The sequence below is a fragment of the Agelaius tricolor genome, unplaced genomic scaffold (genome assembly GCF_023055355.1).
Source record: "Agelaius tricolor isolate 1412-34295 unplaced genomic scaffold, bAgeTri1.0.p SCAF_1, whole genome shotgun sequence".
NCBI lineage: Eukaryota > Metazoa > Chordata > Aves > Passeriformes > Icteridae > Agelaius > Agelaius tricolor.
In genome coordinates, this window is record NW_027269261.1 from 92,925,525 (window position 1) to 92,944,406 (window position 18,882).

The window sequence follows — 18,882 nt, forward strand, 5'->3', positions numbered from 1 at the left end:
TAATTTTTTATCTTTTTAGTACTTTCAGTATTTTATTTATTCCTTTCAGTCAACATCTTCTTTCTGACATGCTTAGACAAACTGCTAACTCACATACCTCTACAGAACTGCTGCAATCCAGGAAACATCCAGGCAAGGTGGTAGGGGAACCAAAAAGGACCAGATAAATTCATTTGTTCTTCACTGTGTTTTTGACCAAAACTCAAAAAGTATTAGAAGGATCATAATTTATTGCTTACATATAATAGTGGTAGATTTTCTACATGCCATGAATGCTAAATCTCTAGTCAGTTGGCATTTGTCCTTCATTTTGTATCAGTTTGAAAAATGCCTTCACTTTGCCAGTCTCATGCTGCCAATTCACAGTTCAGAGCTTCATCAGAACAAAGGCAAAGTCAACTGCTGGAAAAATACAAGAGAAAAAAATTGGCCTCTTTCATTTAATGAGTTTAAGATTTCATATAATGCTGCTAGGACATCTACTGTTGGCTAGATCTGTTTCCAAATCCTCTATTTTTACTCTTCCTTCAGGAAACAGTATTTTAGCATACCTTGAATCCAGTGGAGCCACCCAATGGAAAAATAACTCTATAATGATGGAACATTGCTTATTTATATATTTGCCCTGGATGGTGTGTAGTTATTTTTAAAAAGTGTTGGCCAGTATAGAAAATGAGCCTGTGTAAGGAGAGAGGGAAAACATATTTGAAAATCTGTCACAAAAGACTAGGACCAGCATTTTAACCAAGATGTACATCAGACAGATGATGTAAAGTTTTGAAAGCCACAGGTAATATGACACTCTGCAGATGTTTTTAATGGGAGTGGAAGCTCTGTAGAAATGTTTTTATCTGGTTACAAAGGTACTTATGTTGCAGCTCAGAATTTAACTGTTTCCCCATTCAGATAGGAATTAAGTAATAAAGTAATTCTCGGGTTCTATTTTTGTCATTTACACTGGCAATACTAAGTGTGAAGGCTAGAACAATCATTTTGTTATCTCAAATATTTTTCAGGTTTTCCAAAAGAATTGTAACTCATTTCTTCCTCAGTTTAAGTCATTTGTTTTTCTTCAGGTTAATCGATAATAGACTGATGATTAATCCATCAGCATATGAATTCAGATTCTGACTGATGATGAATTGTTTCACTCAGAAAAAGACAACACTTTGGCAAATGCCAAAGTGGTTCCAGGCATTTCATTCATTGTAAGTAACTAAATTCTCAAGTCAGGGCACTTTTGTAGGGCTTCTAACTATTTCCTTGTTACAGAGATATTGTCCTCAATATTCACAGTTGGTGTCTCTACAAGGTAAATATATACTGTTTGCAGACTCTTGATAAGTAGAACAGCACTACTCAAAAAATAAAGGTTCTAGATACAATATCAAATTATCTTTCTTGGGAATTAGGAAAAAAACCCAATTAACAATTTTTGTTATTGACTAAATTTTTTCTACTCAATCTATAAGGAAAAAATATATTTATGCTTATTAAAAATTCTTACCTTGTCAAATGTATTCTTAAAGAAGGTTTATTAATTGTTCAGGCAATACCTTTAATATTGAAACATGACTGGGGAGAATGTATCCCAAAATTACTTTTTGATGGTAGCTTCTTCTTGAAAGAAAACTAAAAGTGATGTAATTATTTAATCTAAAAATAAAGTTAATTTGTAAAAAGCAATACTGAGAGTGTAAAAAGGTCAAATGTTGAGCTTCAAAATAAAAGAGAGCTAAATTTGTCAAGGCATTTGCTAATTGTATGTAAGAGAGGTCTTCAGTTGGATGGGGAAGAGAACTATTTTTTCATTCAACTAATTAAAAAAATAACCTTCTGTCAAAACTTGGACTAGATTGAACAAATAATTTTTTTTTTCATTTAAATTATATTTGCTAAAGGCTTGGACTTTTTTTAAGCTGAGATGTCAAGCGAATTTTGATAGGAGTATTTTTAGTTTGTTAAGGCTACAACTGAGTTTCTGTATCTCAGTGGTTTACGTGCAATAATAAAACATTTCTGGTTCTGGAAATATAGCCTCTCTTATTTATACACTCAGGCTCGTTTATATTCTTGGATTAGTACAAAACCACTTTCTCGTGGATCTGTGCTGCCTCTCTGGAAATGAGCATGGGCCCATGTATATAACTCCAGCCTGTGGGGAAGAGAGGAGATTTGTAGGAGAAAGGCTTTGCATGTGGCTTTCTTAGGCTGTAACCTCAGCCATTGCACAGATTCCTTTTTATTTTTACTAACTATTTCCTCTCTGGCAGTGACATTTGCCCACCTGGTTATGTTGTGTGATATGGAAATGTTTATTCGTGTCGATGAGTTATGTTGGACTGTTGCACAGGCTGTCAGATAGCATTGGCAATCAATGAGGCATTCAGGCTCTGTAAATTTTAAGTTAATCAGAACTTTTCATTTTATTCAAAATTCAAAATTCATCACTTATGTTGGCTTCTTTTGTTTCCTATACTGGTTGCTCCTTATCAACCTGCTGTAGCTATTTTCATTTCTTTTGCATATGAGATTGCTTTGACTGTGTTAATGTGATGAGACCTGCTATTTTTATAGGAACAGAGTATACTTTTTCTTTTTTCTTTTTCCATAAGAATGTTATATAAAACACCTGGCAGCTTAAGAATCCCAGAGATGCATTACATGGAGCTGAAGTAAAAGTCTGCCTTTGTTGAAATAGGCAGAAATTATTTTCGGTGCAATGCTAAGTGCATTATAGAATATATTATTTTGCTTATGAGATAGTCTTTGAAAAATCACAATAATGTGAAAATAGGTAAAACCATTATTTTTCAACAGCTTAGGTGACTTGTTTACTGTTTCTTTTTAAAAAGTTAACATCTTTGAGCATTTTCAATTTTTGATGAGGCATTTTTTATCATGTTCATTTTTGCTAAAGTAACATTTCTTCAACCTCAGATATGGTTCCTATTACAGTGATGATAAACTTAATTATACAACAGAATAACTCTGCTGTGTCAGAACAAATTTAAAATTACAAAAGCTGCTTGACTAAATTTCAATGCTGATTCTACAAACAGCTCCATATGTTACATTCCTGTTCCTAGCCGAGTCCTAGGAAGGGAGCTGCACTCCAAACTGGGCACTCTCTATACAGAGACAGAAAGAAAATCAGCCCTGTACTAGCATTTGTATCAACTGAAATATTTCTACTTGCCAGTTATTGAGTGTAAGAGTAATAAAAATACAGATCCTTGGAATAAGGCAATGCTTATTTCTCAACAACTTGAGAAAATTTTAATTTACAAAAATAGGTAATGAATAAGAAAGGATTACAGGTATTGTTTTTTTAAAGAAACCATCCTCCATTTTTCCTCTGGAAGGCACTGATTCCATTCAAGCAGAGTAAGTGCTGAGTTCTGTTAACCCATTCATCTTCCTTACTTGTTTCTCACTTCCATTTCTGGACTTTTCTGGGATCCTGGTTAAAGTTATTCACTAGATTGCATCTCTTAGATCACACACCATTTTAATAATGATGATGTTCTTTTTTGGTACTTTGGTATCCAAAATGTATCTACAACTTCCATGACTCTCTGATACTCTTCTGGACAAAGTAGCCCTACAGCTGTTAAAAAGCTTCTCTGATAATGTGTAGAGCATCCCAGAGATGTCCAATGCTTTTCTTTAACTCACCATAAAGAGCAGCCTCTAGACAGTGAAGCAGATCTATTTAGTCTTAATGGTTCACAGTAATCATCAGATTTATGAACTCAGGTGAATCAGATTTTTTTTTTTTTTAATATCATCATTTCTCACAGGACAGCTTCAAAACTTTCATTTTGAACAAGCTGACTGTTTCAAACTTGTAAAGGCTTCCCCCCCCCCCTCTTTTTTTTTCATTTTTATCAAAGTCCTTCATTGGGAGAATTGGGATTGTTTTAGAGAATTAAATGTTGATATCATTTGGCAAGGGGGATACATCTAATGGGATACAAAAAAGTATTCTGAGATAAAATGGCTTGTGAAAGGGGTCATATCTGTAGAGCTTTGAGTCAGCCCCATTTGCTTAGCAGCATGTAGAAAATCTGACTAGCACGGGTATATATGATTATTTTATAAGCTGCACATATGTAACATGCACAAACTGAACTGATGTCTACTGCTGCATGTACAGCACTACAGATATGGTAAAAAAGGACTGGTTAGATACATTACAGAGTCACAAACCTGAACTTTTTCCAGCAGCTGTAGTTTTATGGGGAGGCTGTCATGTGCCCCAGGAGACGAAGTAATGCTTTCCTCTCTCCTTGTGCAAGGGGCACAATGGGCAGCTGTTGAAAGCCTGGTTTCCTCATTGAGAGGCATTAACATTTTCAGTACTCCTCTCACAGCACAAGAGATGCACTGGTAGCATTCTCTCTTGCACTAGGAGAAGAAATTACCTCCCCACCAGCTTTTCAGGTGCATGAGGCAAATGCCTGGCACTTCAGCTATATTGTTTGAGGCATTGCTGTACCAGGTAAGTGTGCAATAGAATGAATTACTGCTGTTTGCCAGAGTGACTGAGCACTCTGTTGAAGGTAACAGGAGCACATTTGTTCATATGCTTTCAGGAAAAACTCCTTAAAACATTCTAATGGACTTTCTTTCATTATGTAGCTAGCTACATTTTAGGATCTAAGAAAAGCAATCTGAGATGAAGTGCATGAGGTCACACCAGATTTTTTTTCTGCTTTCTTGACTGATGGGAGAATAATGGTTTTGTTTATCTTTTGTCCTAGCAGCTGGTAATTCCTATTGTCCTTTCATCTCTAGATTGTTTTTCCTCCTGCAGGACAGATTGGAACCACAGACCTAATCTTCTGCTACTTTATATCCTATGCAGCCACTTACAGGTGTGTGTATAGTTCACCTTACCAAAATGACAATGCTTTACAGAGACATAAATTAGAAGATACAAACAGTGAAAGCAATTTAAAGAGCAAGGCAGGAGATAATCAAGTCCCAAGGAGACAGAGAAACTATGTTTAAGTCTTATGCCATCTGGACACAACTTTTTGTGAGTGCTTATGAGTTTAAAATATCTGTAGGTGCTGAGGCATCTGAAGGTTCAGCGACATATGCCATTTTTATGCGATGAGCAGCTGAGTCCCAGATCAGAGATTTACTAGCTGTTAAAGGGAGATACTCCTTTAAAGACTGCAGCAGACAAATTAAGCTTCTTAGTTTTCAGAAGCTGCTTTTATAGAAGAAGTTTTCTGCATTTTCTTCCCCTTCAGCTTGTCCTTTCCATAAAGCTATGCTGGCTTTGGTGTTTGGCTAGGTGCGAGACATGTCGAATGCTGCTGTGCAAGGGTAGTGCCTGTACTGGTAATACAGAGCTCTTTGTTGGACAGAGTTGAGAAAAATCTGGCTGTAATCTTTCAGGCTGAAAAAGACTGAATACAAAGCTTTAAGTCATATAAAAGTAGGCTGCAGAAAGGAAACAACCCTGAGGAGGGCTTGTAGCAGCAATGTCCTTACAGAGTAACCAGTGAATCATCACATTGACTACATGATATCATTAAATCCCTCCTATTTAGGCCTGTTTACTGCAGAAATTGTGTTTTGTGTCTCATCCCTTTCACAGCTGTGCAACATCAGTCACTTAAAAATTTCTTAATGGGTCTGTTACCTCAGAATACCACCTCTGAGTATTTTTCTCCAGCCTTGTTTTTCTGTGCTTTGGTGAAAGGATAGCATAATGTCACATAGTATAACACATGCCTGCACTGGTAAGAAGATTATAAAGATTTTGTTGTGCTGCCATATAGCTGGCCCAAGGCATAAGACAGAGACATTGCTGCAAACTCTTTACTAAGGCAACTAAAAGACAGACAAAAATAATTTTTCACAGGTTGGTTCTTTAAGGATGCTATTGAATTATAGGGAAAAACAGGCTCCTTCATTTCTTTTTTGCCTTTTCTTTTTGCTTGGGAGCTGAACCAAGTCTGCTTAATGAGCTTTGGCATGAAAAATGATCTTTGTTTCTTTCTACTATTTTCTATAAAAATAGAGCTGAGAGAGCAAGGAAGAATACCTGAAATACAAATGGGTATGTTCAGAGAGAAATGAGCAGTTTCCTCAAGATAAAGCAAATGTCAGGGCACAGTGGGGCTGGAGACTGGAGTGGCAGGGTCTCCCCTGAGAGTTCTCAAGGTCTCATAGCCAGGGATCCCATCACCACAGCCAGCCAGCAGGGCAAAACCCCCCGGGGTTTTCTTAACCATGTAATTGGTGAGTAAACTGATACCCAGCAGCTATAGCTGAGAGGTGCTTCCAGTCCTTCTTCCTTTTAAAATCCATTTTAATCTGTGATTTTTTTTTTAACATAATCTTTTCATGTACTATTTAGCAGGACAAGGAGTCCGTACTCTTGTCAGTCCCTATTCCATTTACACTCTCTTTATGTGAAGGGCTGAAACAGAACTAGTATGGTGAGCCAACCTGCAGCTTCCTGGCTCTCACAGTGATTTTGAAGTATTTTCCCACATACCTTGGAAATGTTACATACCTTGGAAATGTTAAATACCTCTGCTAAAACACCTATTTGCAGTTGGGGCAGTATTATGCTATTATTCCACTGTTATGGCTGAGAAGAAAGATGTCAGAATTGTGCTGTGAGCTGTGTAACAGACCGTGGGGTATTCCATGTTTTCTTTCTTTTTGCATAGGTGGTCCACAAGATTCCTGCCTCTCCATCCTGTCCTCTGTCCTACACATTTATTGCCATGTCTCTGCTGCAGTTGTTCTGTCGGTCTCAAGCAGGTTTGTGAGGCTCTGCTGAAAACAAGATCTGGTCTGATTTGGATTAAAAAAAGGAGTACTTTTGAAATCCACATCACTTCAGTATATATCTAGTGATGTAGGACTACGTTATTGACACTGATCTGAGATGATACTTACTGGCTTAGTAAAAACAATCCAATTCTCTATAAAATCTGCCCTGAAAAGTTTATTCTGTTATTAAAAAAAAAAAAAAAAATTAAAAGCAGCAAGCAGCAAGCTGATAAGGCTGATTTTCAAGAAGTAGCAGCCACACGTTCTGCAAACAGTTTACTGCTGACCAAACTTTTAAGCAGAAATAGCTAGGGAAGATGTATGCATGGCAAAAATTACTTTTAAAAATGAAGAGTGAATGAATGAATGTTTTTGCATTTTTAACATCATTTTGAATTTCAAATACTACAGGTTTTAATTCATCTTTCAAAGTACTGAACATTCACTGAATTGCCACTTATAGATTCTGAGCACAAGTATTTTTATTTCACTTCCAAATGATGTCAAATTAAAACAGTTCCATATTTGATCAAAACAGCATTAGAATTACTTCAGTGTCACTTTTAGCTGATGCTTCAGGTCAGTCTCCTTGTTCTGGCTAGCCTATCCAAGCCCATCCAATGGTCCTGCTACCTGCAAGTACCTTGGGCAGGAGCTGAACAATATTTAGCACAAGGATAGCTTTTCAGGTAACTACAAAACCAAATAAATTGGGACCATGTGAACACATTCTGGGTCAGGAGAACTGCACATGATTAAGAGACAACTTCTGTTTCCAAGAGCTAGCAATAGGATTGCAAGTTTGCTTTAGAGCTGGATGGAGTCCTCCTACTCCTTATTATACCTTCAGAGTAATAGGAAACCTCTTATTTTCTTCATTATTGGAAAAAGAAGATGAAAGAATGGTCCAGCTTATCAGTGCCTTTCTTTTTCTCCTGGCTGTTGGTTATTAGCTGTCTTTCAGGTGAGAAAGAATAGAAGTTTTTCAGCTCAGTGAGGAAAGCATATATATACATTCCCAGATAAGAGGACTGGTAAAACTAGGGAAGAACTAACAATTTTTCTTGGCCAAATTAAATAGAAATTTCAAATGCCAACTTCTCTCTCTAGTTTTGATTCTGTAATGTTTGAGTAGGCTTGCAAGTAGCTAACAGAATTTCATTCTGTCTCTAAATAGTACCATAACTATTTAAACAACATGAACTCATTTACTTGCAGTAGCCTGAGAATATGTTTCCCTGGTTCTACTTCTGTAAAGTATACATACCATTTTAGCTAGAAATTTTAGTTTCTTAGACTGTATTTCCCCCTCACGTTTTAAGAATAAGGCTATCCAAATACTGCTCAGAAATGTATCTTGCCATTCTTTTAATTTATTTTTGGCTAAGCAGGATCAAAGACCAAACGTGTCTCGACAGTGGCATCTAGTGGCATAATACGTGCGATGTCCTTGAGAGAGCTGCAGCCTATTCTTCACAACTGATTAATGTTTGGTCCACAGATTTGTACCTTGGGAGCTCTCCCTGCGGGCGACTTGAAGGCTTCTTCCATCCAGAATAGATGAGGAATACATGTAGCAGTTTGCACAGGAGATGATGTTGTTCTGGGGGAAGAGGTCCATGCCTTTAGTTCAGTTGCTGGGAAAGATTTGCCCTTTGCACATCTGAAAAGATTTCCTGTGTAATGAAACCATAAAGGGGGATTGGTATCTTCTGAGGAAGTATTTAAGCTAGCCTGACACAGCAAGTCAAACTACAAGAGCATAAGCTCTTGAATTTGCGCATGAATTTGTGCTGGGGAACAGCAGAAGAATGTCCCAGCAGAGCTAACAGGAACTATTTAACCACTTGGGTACATAAAAACAAAGGAAGGAAAAACCTTTTTTTTTTTTTTTTTTCCTGTTTCTAAATAGCTTCACTTTACTTATGTTTGTGCTACTGTGCTTACAGTGTGTCCACTACATTGCAAAACTCCAGCCTACTGTCATGAAGATGTGGATCATCACCTTGAGTCACAATCTAGGACATGAGATTTACCTTCCCCATCAAAAGAAGAGAGAGACCTATCCTATAGACAGCCATGATTATCTACAGCAATGTTATCTCCATGTAATCCTCGACTGCCCAGCACTGAGGAATTTTAGAATGGATGTAAAGATAGGAGCTGGCTTGATTCTTGAGAGAATTCTTTACATAAATGAGATACAGGTATGAGTGCGGTGAGATACACTACAATTGTATTATTTGGACTCCCATTTTTGGAGATCTTAGTCCCAGGGCATGGGGCCAGGTAGATGAATTTACTGTTCATTTGGGAAGGAAAGCAGGAGAGAGTTGAGTGTTTTTTTGTAGTATTGTTGCTCAATCCATGCTGTCTCAGAGACATTAATGATCTTTTGGGCTACAGTACTACTAAAACATCCCTTTGGACCTGCAGTGTTGTACTGGATATTCACACTGCATAATCAATGCTAAAAGAGGAGACGGAAACCTATTTCATATCTGGAAATAAACAAAATTAAAAACCAATCAGAAATAATTACATCAAACTCGGGATTACTTTATTAAAATTTAGAAATCATCATGGTGTATGAAATCCATCAAATTTTGTGCATCTTTGTGAAACTGGAAAAAATAATAGAATTTATAATTTCCATATATGTTTATTACAATGGCAGTTCATGGAAATGCTGCTGCTTAACTTCTGCTATTATCCTTAGCAGAAACTCAAACAGTTATATCAAAGTTGCTAGACTTAATGTTGAAAGCTATTAAGAAAAAATCCTTAAAGGTGTTAATTGGAAAAAAATCTATATATTTTCTGATATATTCTGTCTGAAATACAATGTATTTATGTATGATCTATTTACAGTGGGGCTAAATGATAGCTGGGTAGGTTGGAGCTATCTGTGAGAAGAAAAATGAGCATTTTCAGTTTTCCTATTCTTTTTCCCCTGCAATTTGGCATATGTTGGATGTCTTGGAGTGAGTCCACAGGAGGGCCATGAAGACAATCAGAGGCCTGGGGCACCCCTCCTAAGAACACAAGCTGAGAGAGTTTGGGCTGTTCAGCCTGGAGAAGAGAAAGCTACTTACAGTAGCAGTACCTAAAGAGGCCTGTGAGAAAGATGGAAAGTGATTATCAGGGAGTGATAGATAAAAGCCTAATGGTTTCAAACTAAAAAGAGAGTAGGTTTAGATTGGGTATTAGGAAGAAATGTTTCACTGGGAGGGTGGTAAGGCACTGGAACAGGTCACTCAGAAAAGCTGTGAATGCCCCATCCCTGGAAGTGTTTGGCCAAGGCCAGCCTGGATAAGGGTTTACCTGGTCTAGTGGAGGGTGTCCCTGCATATGGCAGGGGGCTGCAATGAGATGATGTTTAAGGTCTCTTGCAACCCAAACTGTTTTAAAATTCTATATGTTTTAAAAACTGTTGAAATTTTTATAGTTTTACTTGTATCTTCATTTGAACTTTCATCACACACTAAAACAAAACTGAATATCAAATTTTAGGTATTGAAATATTTACTGTTTCTTATACAGCCTTTCATTTATAGGTCTCAACCCATTTTAGAGAGTCCTATTTGCATCCTACCTTCTATTTCCCTCCAGTACCTAAAGGGAGCCTGCAAAAAAGAAGGAGAGAGACTATTTACAAGGCCATGTAGTGACAGGACAAGGGGGAATGGCTTCAACCTGAGAGTAGATTAGACAACAGGAAGAAATAATTTATGGGAGTGTGAAGAAGCCCTGGAACAGGTTGCCCATGGAAGCTGTGGATGTCCCATCCCTGGAAGTGTTCAAGGCCAGGTTAGATGGGCTCTGAGCAATCTGGTCTAGTGGAAGGTGCCCCTGCCCATGACAGGAGATTGGAATGAGATGACCTTTATGGTTCCTTCCAACCCAGGCCACCCTGATTCTGTTTTGCTGGGGAGTCAGTGATCACAAACAGCTTCATACAAGGGACAATTTAAAACAGAAAAGTTAAGTTCCTGTTTTCAGCAGTCCCAATAAAGGTGCTTATTTAGATTGCTGAGACAGACCATGAGACCTCACCATGGAGTGAGAAAGGATGAATATTCTTCCCACTGCCTGATGCAATATTTAGCAAGGCACTGGCATAGCTGAAACTAGGTCAAGAGAAATGCCTCGAGTTCTGAGCCTGCACTCCACAAGCTAAACTTGCAAAGAAAACTGCAGTGCCACAGTTTTTGTTGCAGAATTGCCTGCTAACTGAACAACACTGAGGTGTCATCTGAGTGTTGCAAAGACTTTTCCGACTGTAGATGGCACTGCAAGGTAAGTGCAAAGGTGTGTCTCTAGTAGCTGTGGAGATTTTATTCTCTTGAGATTGTTTTTTTATTTATCAACACTGATATCAAGAGAGCATTTTATGACTAAAGACCTAAAAAGAAGTAAGGTAGGGCCAGAGGAGACCTACCTGGAGGTGATGGAAGGAATGCCATGCTATATTTGCCAACATACTATTGAATGTAGTGCTACTGGGGACCAACGCCTTCCACAAGAGCAGTGAGTTGCTACAGGGATGGACACGAGTGGTGCAGGACAATTCCAGTCTCCCTCTGCCACCCACACTGAGCACAGCCAGATCCTACTGCCAGCATGGCCACTCTGCTTGGGGCTTGATGCAAGAGAGGGGGTCAGATGTCTTTTTCAGGGATAGCACTAACATAGCTGCACCTGGGCATGAAATGGACAGGAAAAAAAAACCAGTACCATAAACAGTATGTTTACCTAGTCTTTACAAAAAGTTTTTTTTTTTAAAAAACCTCTTTTTTCCCATCATCAGAATAAGGCAAGAAAGGCAGTTTCTCTCTGTTGCCACAGGTTCAGAAGAGAAAAACAGATCTTCTTTTTCTCTTAGCCACCATGATCTTTCCTCTCCCCTCTCTGTGAGACTGCCAAAGACCAGCAGTGTTATTTGCCATGGATGTGGACTCTGAGATTTTCACTGGAAAGTCTGTAAGAAGCCCAAGACATTGTCCTTGATTCTCTTGTCTTTTTGTCCATCTCTCCTCTCCACAGAAGGCTGATGCTCTGAAATAATCTGCAGCCTTGCTCCTTCTACTCAGTAAGATAAGGGTGATGCAGGAAAGACAGGCCACAAAGTGAATTTTTTGCTGTACTTGTACAATAAACTTCCCCCAAAATAAAAGAAAGTCCAACAACCACTTTGTTCAAAATCATGCTCTTCTGCAAAATATTTCACACACAACAGATCACACTACAATAACTTTACATATACTGCAGTCTCTGATTTTATTGAAGGTTACATTCTAGTAACTATCCCTTTACCAGGTCCCACAAAAGTTCTTTTAGTACCTGTGGGATACCATTATAATTTTTCTTTCATGTATGTTAGGCCCTTTATCACAGGATTTTACAAAATGTTTTTTAAAAATATGGGAATTCTGAACAAATAGGGGACAATGCATTGTCACCACACACGTCTCATATCACTGATAACAAACTATCCTTTTTGTGTGTCTGGACTACTACAGCAACAGAAAATCTACCTTGGGCATCAGAGAGGCTCCCAAGGTCTAATTAGACAAGCTGGAAATCTTGGAAGCTGAAGAGGAGATGTTGGAATTTCTGACATGTCACAGATACACGGAAGTGCTCCAGCCATGCAAGATGAAGAACCTGCTTTTCTGCAGCCATGGTTTGCTGAGAGAAAGCTCCTGGAAGCTCCCACCTCTCTATTTCCTACTTCACAGGGGAATTCAAGTAGATTGATCAGTTTGGGATGCCTACATCCATTACCATTGTCATTTCCATGCTGTTTGATCCTTGGACTTCTCCACACTTTTCTTAGATTGTTATACATCAGGAATTTAATGACACAGTCTGTTTGAGTAAGAGGATAAGCTTTGTTAAATCAAGATGCACATAGTTTTAGTAAATTTGGAGACACTTTTTTTTGCAAGCTTTCCCTTCTAAGAGGTGTTACATTGAATTTTGCTTTATTAGTTCTGTAATACTAGTTTTCTAGCATATTATACTCTTTTTTTTCAAGTTCATTAAAGAGAAGGATCATGAGAAACTTTTTTAGTAGCAGAAGTTAAGCCTGATTAATATTTTCTTCAGCAGAGTATTACTGCTGCCAATACCAGTTATTACTCAAGGCTCCAGAGGACACTGGTAATAATTAGGCAAGCTAGGGCACATAAATAGATATGTGAAGGCAGAAATCTGTCATTTGACATTTAGTATAGCCAAAAAGGAAAGAATTAATTATTTTTATTTTTGATATATAGATTGAACTTTTTGATTACTGACTTAAAAAAAAAAAAAATCACTCTTTTTTCCCCAACATTCAGGATCAATTTTAGACAGAATAAAGCACAAAGGTCTTTTTTTCCTTTCTGTCACTTAAATCTCCTCCTCTAATTCCTCCAGTAGCCTCAGTCTGGTGCAGACTACAATGGGTGGATGGATAAGATTAATAGGTCACTAGAAAGCTGCCTAATGGGGTAATGTCCTCCCTATAGCCTAGGTTTATCTTCCCTAACCTTAAATGAGTACACACGTTTAGAACTCAGTCAATTTGTAATTCTTCAACTGTCAATGAGCTGAGAGCATATGAAGACAAAATTATACTCTGTAGGCTAGTTGCTCAAAATTGATGTCCTCCTCAAATTCTGAAGATGGCTAAGTATACTGGTTTTCCTTTTTAAGTGTTGCTCTTCCTTCCTTTTTATGGATTAAAGTCTAGAGCTTCTATAAAAAGTAACAACAGCAGTTACAAACATATTTTTTCCTATAATTACTCATTTTTTTCTGATAATTCAGATCTTTTCATCACAGACTGAAAAAAGTCAGATGAACAGTTCTTTATTGACAGACACATGCTATGTGTGTCAGGAACTTACAAATCCGGCTGTTGGACTACCCAATTAAAAATACTCTTCAGTGACTTGTTGCTGGCTTTTCATCTCCACATCGGTAATTTTTTCCAAAAGACTTAAAATAGCATTTTATGCAACAGTGTTGCAATTTTCCACAGCAGAAAAACCAAAACAAAAAAAACGTAATTTAAAGAGATGCTCGAGTTACGCTGTTTGAGCTACTTTTGTTTTACAATATTACTTTTTCACCTCAACATAGCTCTGCAAATCAAGCTGTAGCATCCTGGTTCTGTGAATGGTGTTCACTAGTTTGCTGCTGCTTTTGCAGAGCAAACAAGATAGCAGGAATTTCTATTATTGTGTAGGCTGGGGTAAATTAGAAAAACCTAAACAATAAACAACAGGCAAAGCAGTTAATATCTTATTTTTCCAAGCATATATTACAAGTTCTGCAAAGATAAAACTCTTGCATAGAAAACAATTGCTAAAACCCTTTGGTTATTCTGTCAAGGTTTTGTCTGGCTTGGACTCTATCAGGTCCTATTCATGATTCTGTTCTTTTCCCCTCTTTTCTGTGTTGCTTGCTGCAGTTTTCTATTCTTCACAGTAGTATTTATTATGAAGAACCTAAGGGGCAGTCCAGCTTCCAGATATTATCTTTTTCATATGGAATCTTAGACATTATTCTACTTTAAGCCTCTTCATCTTTCCATCATGCTCTTTGCTGCTCCAAAGTCGGTCCAGGCTATTCACTTGAATTTGTTATTATGCATCAAAGCATTGCTCAGAACTGACTTGAGCCATATTTGGACCTCCTCATGTCCCCAGATGGTCATCTCTGTCCTTAGGCCAGCTGGCAGCAGACTTGGAGCATGGCCACCTCCAACCTTTATTTGTGACTGAAGCACTAAGAAACTGTCACTGGGAAAATAATGCATAAATAAATTTCACGTAGCTTGCAGTTTTAGTTATAATGGTGAATGTCTGCTGGCAAACTAAACGTTTATACAGAGAAAATCAGAGAGCAGATTGCATAGTTCACATTAACTAAGTCAGATGGCATGGGTAAAAATGCTTGAGATTCACCTAAATATAATTCATACTGAATATTTTCCAAATTGAATTGCTACTAAAGAACATTAACTTTTTTAATCAACTGTTTTGTGGTATTAAAGATAGCTATGTTGCTTTAAGGTCATAATGCTCACACAGCATGGGATAATGCTGTGGCTTTAAAAAACATATAGGAACACTGGCCATTACATTAATATCAATACATCATTAATGTTTTTCTTAGAAAAAATACATCAATTTCTTTTATTTCTTTTTAGAGGTGATGTGTTTTTGTTTTACTCTGTATTTTACTTTGGGTACTGCTTGTCTTGGGTTGAGCTTCCTGCCCTTAAACAGTACACCCTAATCCTGTCCCTGATTTAATTTGTAATCTGTGCCACCTATTGCATCACCCAAGACATCCACCAAGAAGGACTGAGCCCTCCCGGAGTGCCCCGCAGGGCTCTCACAGGAGCGGCTTTGCCAATCCTTGTGCACACACCGGCTTTGCTTACGAGACTGCCCCGAGAAGGTGTCAAAAGCCTCACAAAAAATCAAGCTGTATCCGACATATTAGACCACTTGCTCTATCAGAGAGAGAAACTTTAACTCATTCTGAATGGGCACAGCCTCCTCCACGCTTTCTCCCCATTACTTTGAGGGGACCCATAGGCTGGTTATTTAACTATTTGCTTTTGAACCCCCAGGGAGGGAGGCGTGACCTTACCAGAAACCCATCCCACCCTTCGTAGCAAGGCACGGTGCTTCTCCGGCCAGGACTGCCAGAAGGAGGCCTCTCAGCTCCCCCCCCCTTCCCGATAACTCCAGCCGGTTCCCTTGCCCGACCCAGGGACCGATTGCCCCAACCCACATCCCCGCCGGCCATCTTGGTTTAACCCCTGCAGCACCACGGCCGCCCTGGGCCCCGCCCCCTCGTCCCCCTGACCCCGCCTGTCAGTCAATCGGGGCTCGGCCGCGAGGGGTGGGGCCGAGGCGGCAGCCGCAGCCAATCGGCGCGCGAGGTGCGGCGGCACGGCGGCCAATCGGCGTTTCGCTTCTTCGTGGGTGCGGCGGCTGCTGTCGGTGCCCCCCGCTGAGAGCCGCGGGCCCCGCCTGTCGCCGTCGCTGTCGCCGGCGGAGCTGTCGCGGTAGCAGCTGCAGCCTTAGCCTGGCCCTGCCCCGGAGTCACTGAGGATGAGCCCCCGCGCTGCCCAGCGCGCGTCCCGCCCTGCCCGCCCGAGTCCATTCATCTAGCGACTGGTGAGGGGCGGGCCGGAGCGTCCGGCGGGGGAGCCGCTCGGGGGACGGTCCTGGCGGAGGGGTCGGGACGGCGGCGGTGGACGGCTGAAGGAATGGGGAGAGATCCGGGCAAGGCAGCCAGGGAGGGTAAAGGACGGCCGGCCACGTAGAATGGGAGGGGACCGGCTTCGTGGCTCGGCCTCCTGTGTCAATAAGTCTCTCATCGCTCCTCGGTTACGTGGACGCGTGCAGTGGGAGTCAGAATGGGCCCCTGCCCCTCTGCCTGCTCCTGGCCTCTCTCTGGCTCCCTGAAGCATTTCTAACCTTCCCCCGCCCTGACACTGGCAGGAGCCTCTTGCCAGGTTTCCTCAGCTGTGGGTTCAGGGAAAGCTTGGCGTGTTTCTCTCCTTCTTGGTGATACTTGTCAGTTTTTGGTAGCAGCTCACAGTGCTGCTGGGTTAGACCACCACCGTAAGCACTGGAGAGCCGCGGTCTCGTTAAAGTATCCTAAGTTATTTTAAAAAGATACTTCCATGCAGTCTTCCTAGGCGAAATACAGCTCTTTTTTTGATTATGTGGTCAGTGTAGCTGTCTGTCTTTGTGGAAACTGGTCGCAGTTTGTGGTTTACAAAAAACAGTAATCGCCCACCAACATCTGGTGTGGGTAGCCTACAATAAAACTGTACCAGAAGTTCCCAGTTAATTCAAAAACGTCACTTTTTCCCAAGATGGAAAAGTCCTTGATGGATTTATCGGACATAATTTGAAGTGGGGTGAAGTTCTAGTGCGCACTTGTGGTTTGTTGTGTTTAACTTCCCTTGAGCATTATCTGTTTCAATAAAGCCTGAAGCAAGATCTTGATGGATTGTGGAAGTGACTGTAGCTGCACTCACTGTACTTTTGCCTATAGCACTTTGTTTTAATTTTTTTTAATAGTACTAAGTTATTAAGCATAAGCAGTCCTCAGTATTTCTTGATAAGCACAGCACAGTATATCACAGTTTACTGTTTATGTACAATGATTCCCCAGTGATAGATGTGCTCTGACGTTTGTAGCTGAATTTAGCTACCAGTGGTACTTTGGTCTTTTTTTGACAGATGTGTCAGCCTTTAATTGGCAGTGCTGCTTAGCTCAGCTAGGAGCAACTGAATTAGGGTTGTTGCATTGCTGAATGTCTCATTCTGATAAGGATTATGCTGTTGTTGTTAAAGGAGGAAGTCACAGAAAATCTGGAGAGAGCCTCTAAAGGTCACTTGTGCTTGGGTGTACCTGTGCTGAGTGGTGGCACGGAGGCCCCATCCCAGGAAAAGAAGCAGCAGTGGCCCAAGGGACATAGTGGGCATGGTGGAATGTGGTGTCTTTCAAAGCAAATTGGTTTTCCTTCATAGCTTTGCTTCTGGGCAGGTCACATTTATTTATAACTTGAGCAGTTTGCTTGTTGTCTAGCTTGTTTTGAGAGCCTCACGTGCATTCAGTTTGTCATTTGAAAATCCTTCCTGACATATCATCTGGATCTTTTTTGAAATTTGAACAAATGGCTGCTTTGTCCACTGTCAGGAGTAAAAGGGACTGGAGTTTTGATGTTTCTTCTTTGTGTAACAGACGCCTTATTCAGAGGTTCTGGGTGGTCTGCTGAAGCCACAGCTGAAGGAGAAAAGAGGTCCAATTTGCTAGTACTCAGGGGTTGTTCCATAAACATTCTGAATCCTAGTGACTCTTTCTAAGTTTTTCTCTACTTACTTGCTTCTCTTAAAACTTGCTATCTGAACTAGAAGCAGGACTCTGATATTTTGTGCATTGAGGAGGGCACAACCCTTGTTTTCTGTGTCTCAATGCTCCTATTATATAGTCAAGAAGAAGCTGCTTTTTTAAAGGTCTCTCTGTGGGAATTTCAGGCTGCTAAACCACTCTTAGCTACTGCATAGCTTAGATTTACCTGGTTTTCCTTGTACATTCAATCACTTTTCTCCCCAGAAAATACATTGTGATTTCAAGGAGTTGGAAAGCGTAGATTTCTTCATTCTTCATTCTTCAACTAACATACAAGGAATTTGTGAACAGGTTAAACTATCTGTGGATATGTAATCTGAGCAGGAATTAGTAGTCTAACTGTTTTTAAAGGCTAGGACAATGTGCCACCTGTACCTGAAAGGTGCACTTCCTTTGTTTATCTAGGAATTCATCTGTGTTTCCTTGAGGAATCTTGCTTAATGCCAGTGCTAAGGCTGTTATATTACTACCTAGCCTCAATTTTCTGGTCACTTTTGTCAGATTCTAAACTGTCTCTTTAATAGGTGTTAGTGAAATTTGCTTTTAGGTAAGAATATAGTCAACAGAAAGTCCTGGAAAAGTGGTAACACAATAGCAAATTCCTATGGCTTTATTTCTGTAAGCCGTTTTTTATTAGCTTACTAATCAAGTAGTCTGTTTAGTGAAGTTTGCTTTAGGTACAAATATTTTAAGGATTTCTGTGCTGTTATGGTTACAGATCTTTTGTGGTGTTATGAAACAAATGCGAATGGACCAACGTGGAGAAATGTCAGCACGCTTGTTTAAAAAAACAACACCCTTCCATTCCACACTGGAAATATTTAAGATACTGCAATACCCTTATAAGGATAGAGTTAACCTTCTTGAAATGTGTGGTGTTGCCAGTCTCACTTTACTTAGCAACTTATTATCAAAAGGAAAAGAAAATTAATTTTGTGCCTTCAGAAAAACCATTTTTTTTTTTTTACTTTTTTTTTTTTTAAGGAAGGGTGTTAGGCTTGACAAGGGAAGCTGTATTCTTCTTTTGTATGAAAAATATACACCATTACTTAGTTCTGTTTTAGGAGAGCTAGGTAATTTTTCACCATATGCATTTTAGGTGTGACTGATATTTAGTAAAATTAATAACACTGAAAAAATAAA

General features: G+C 39.5%; 1 protein-coding gene across 2 annotated transcripts in view; it reads left to right on the forward strand.

Annotated features, from left to right (window-relative positions):
- The first annotated feature begins 15,780 nt into the window (after positions 1 to 15,780).
- IBTK (inhibitor of Bruton tyrosine kinase) overlaps positions 15,781 to 18,882 on the forward strand; it is a 52,987-nt gene continuing 49,885 nt past the window's right edge. For both annotated transcript variants that reach the window (XM_071444091.1, XM_071444100.1), the window contains exon 1: positions 15,781 to 15,989. The gene's annotated coding sequence lies outside the window, so the exon portion shown is untranslated. The remainder of the gene's footprint in view (positions 15,990 to 18,882) is intronic.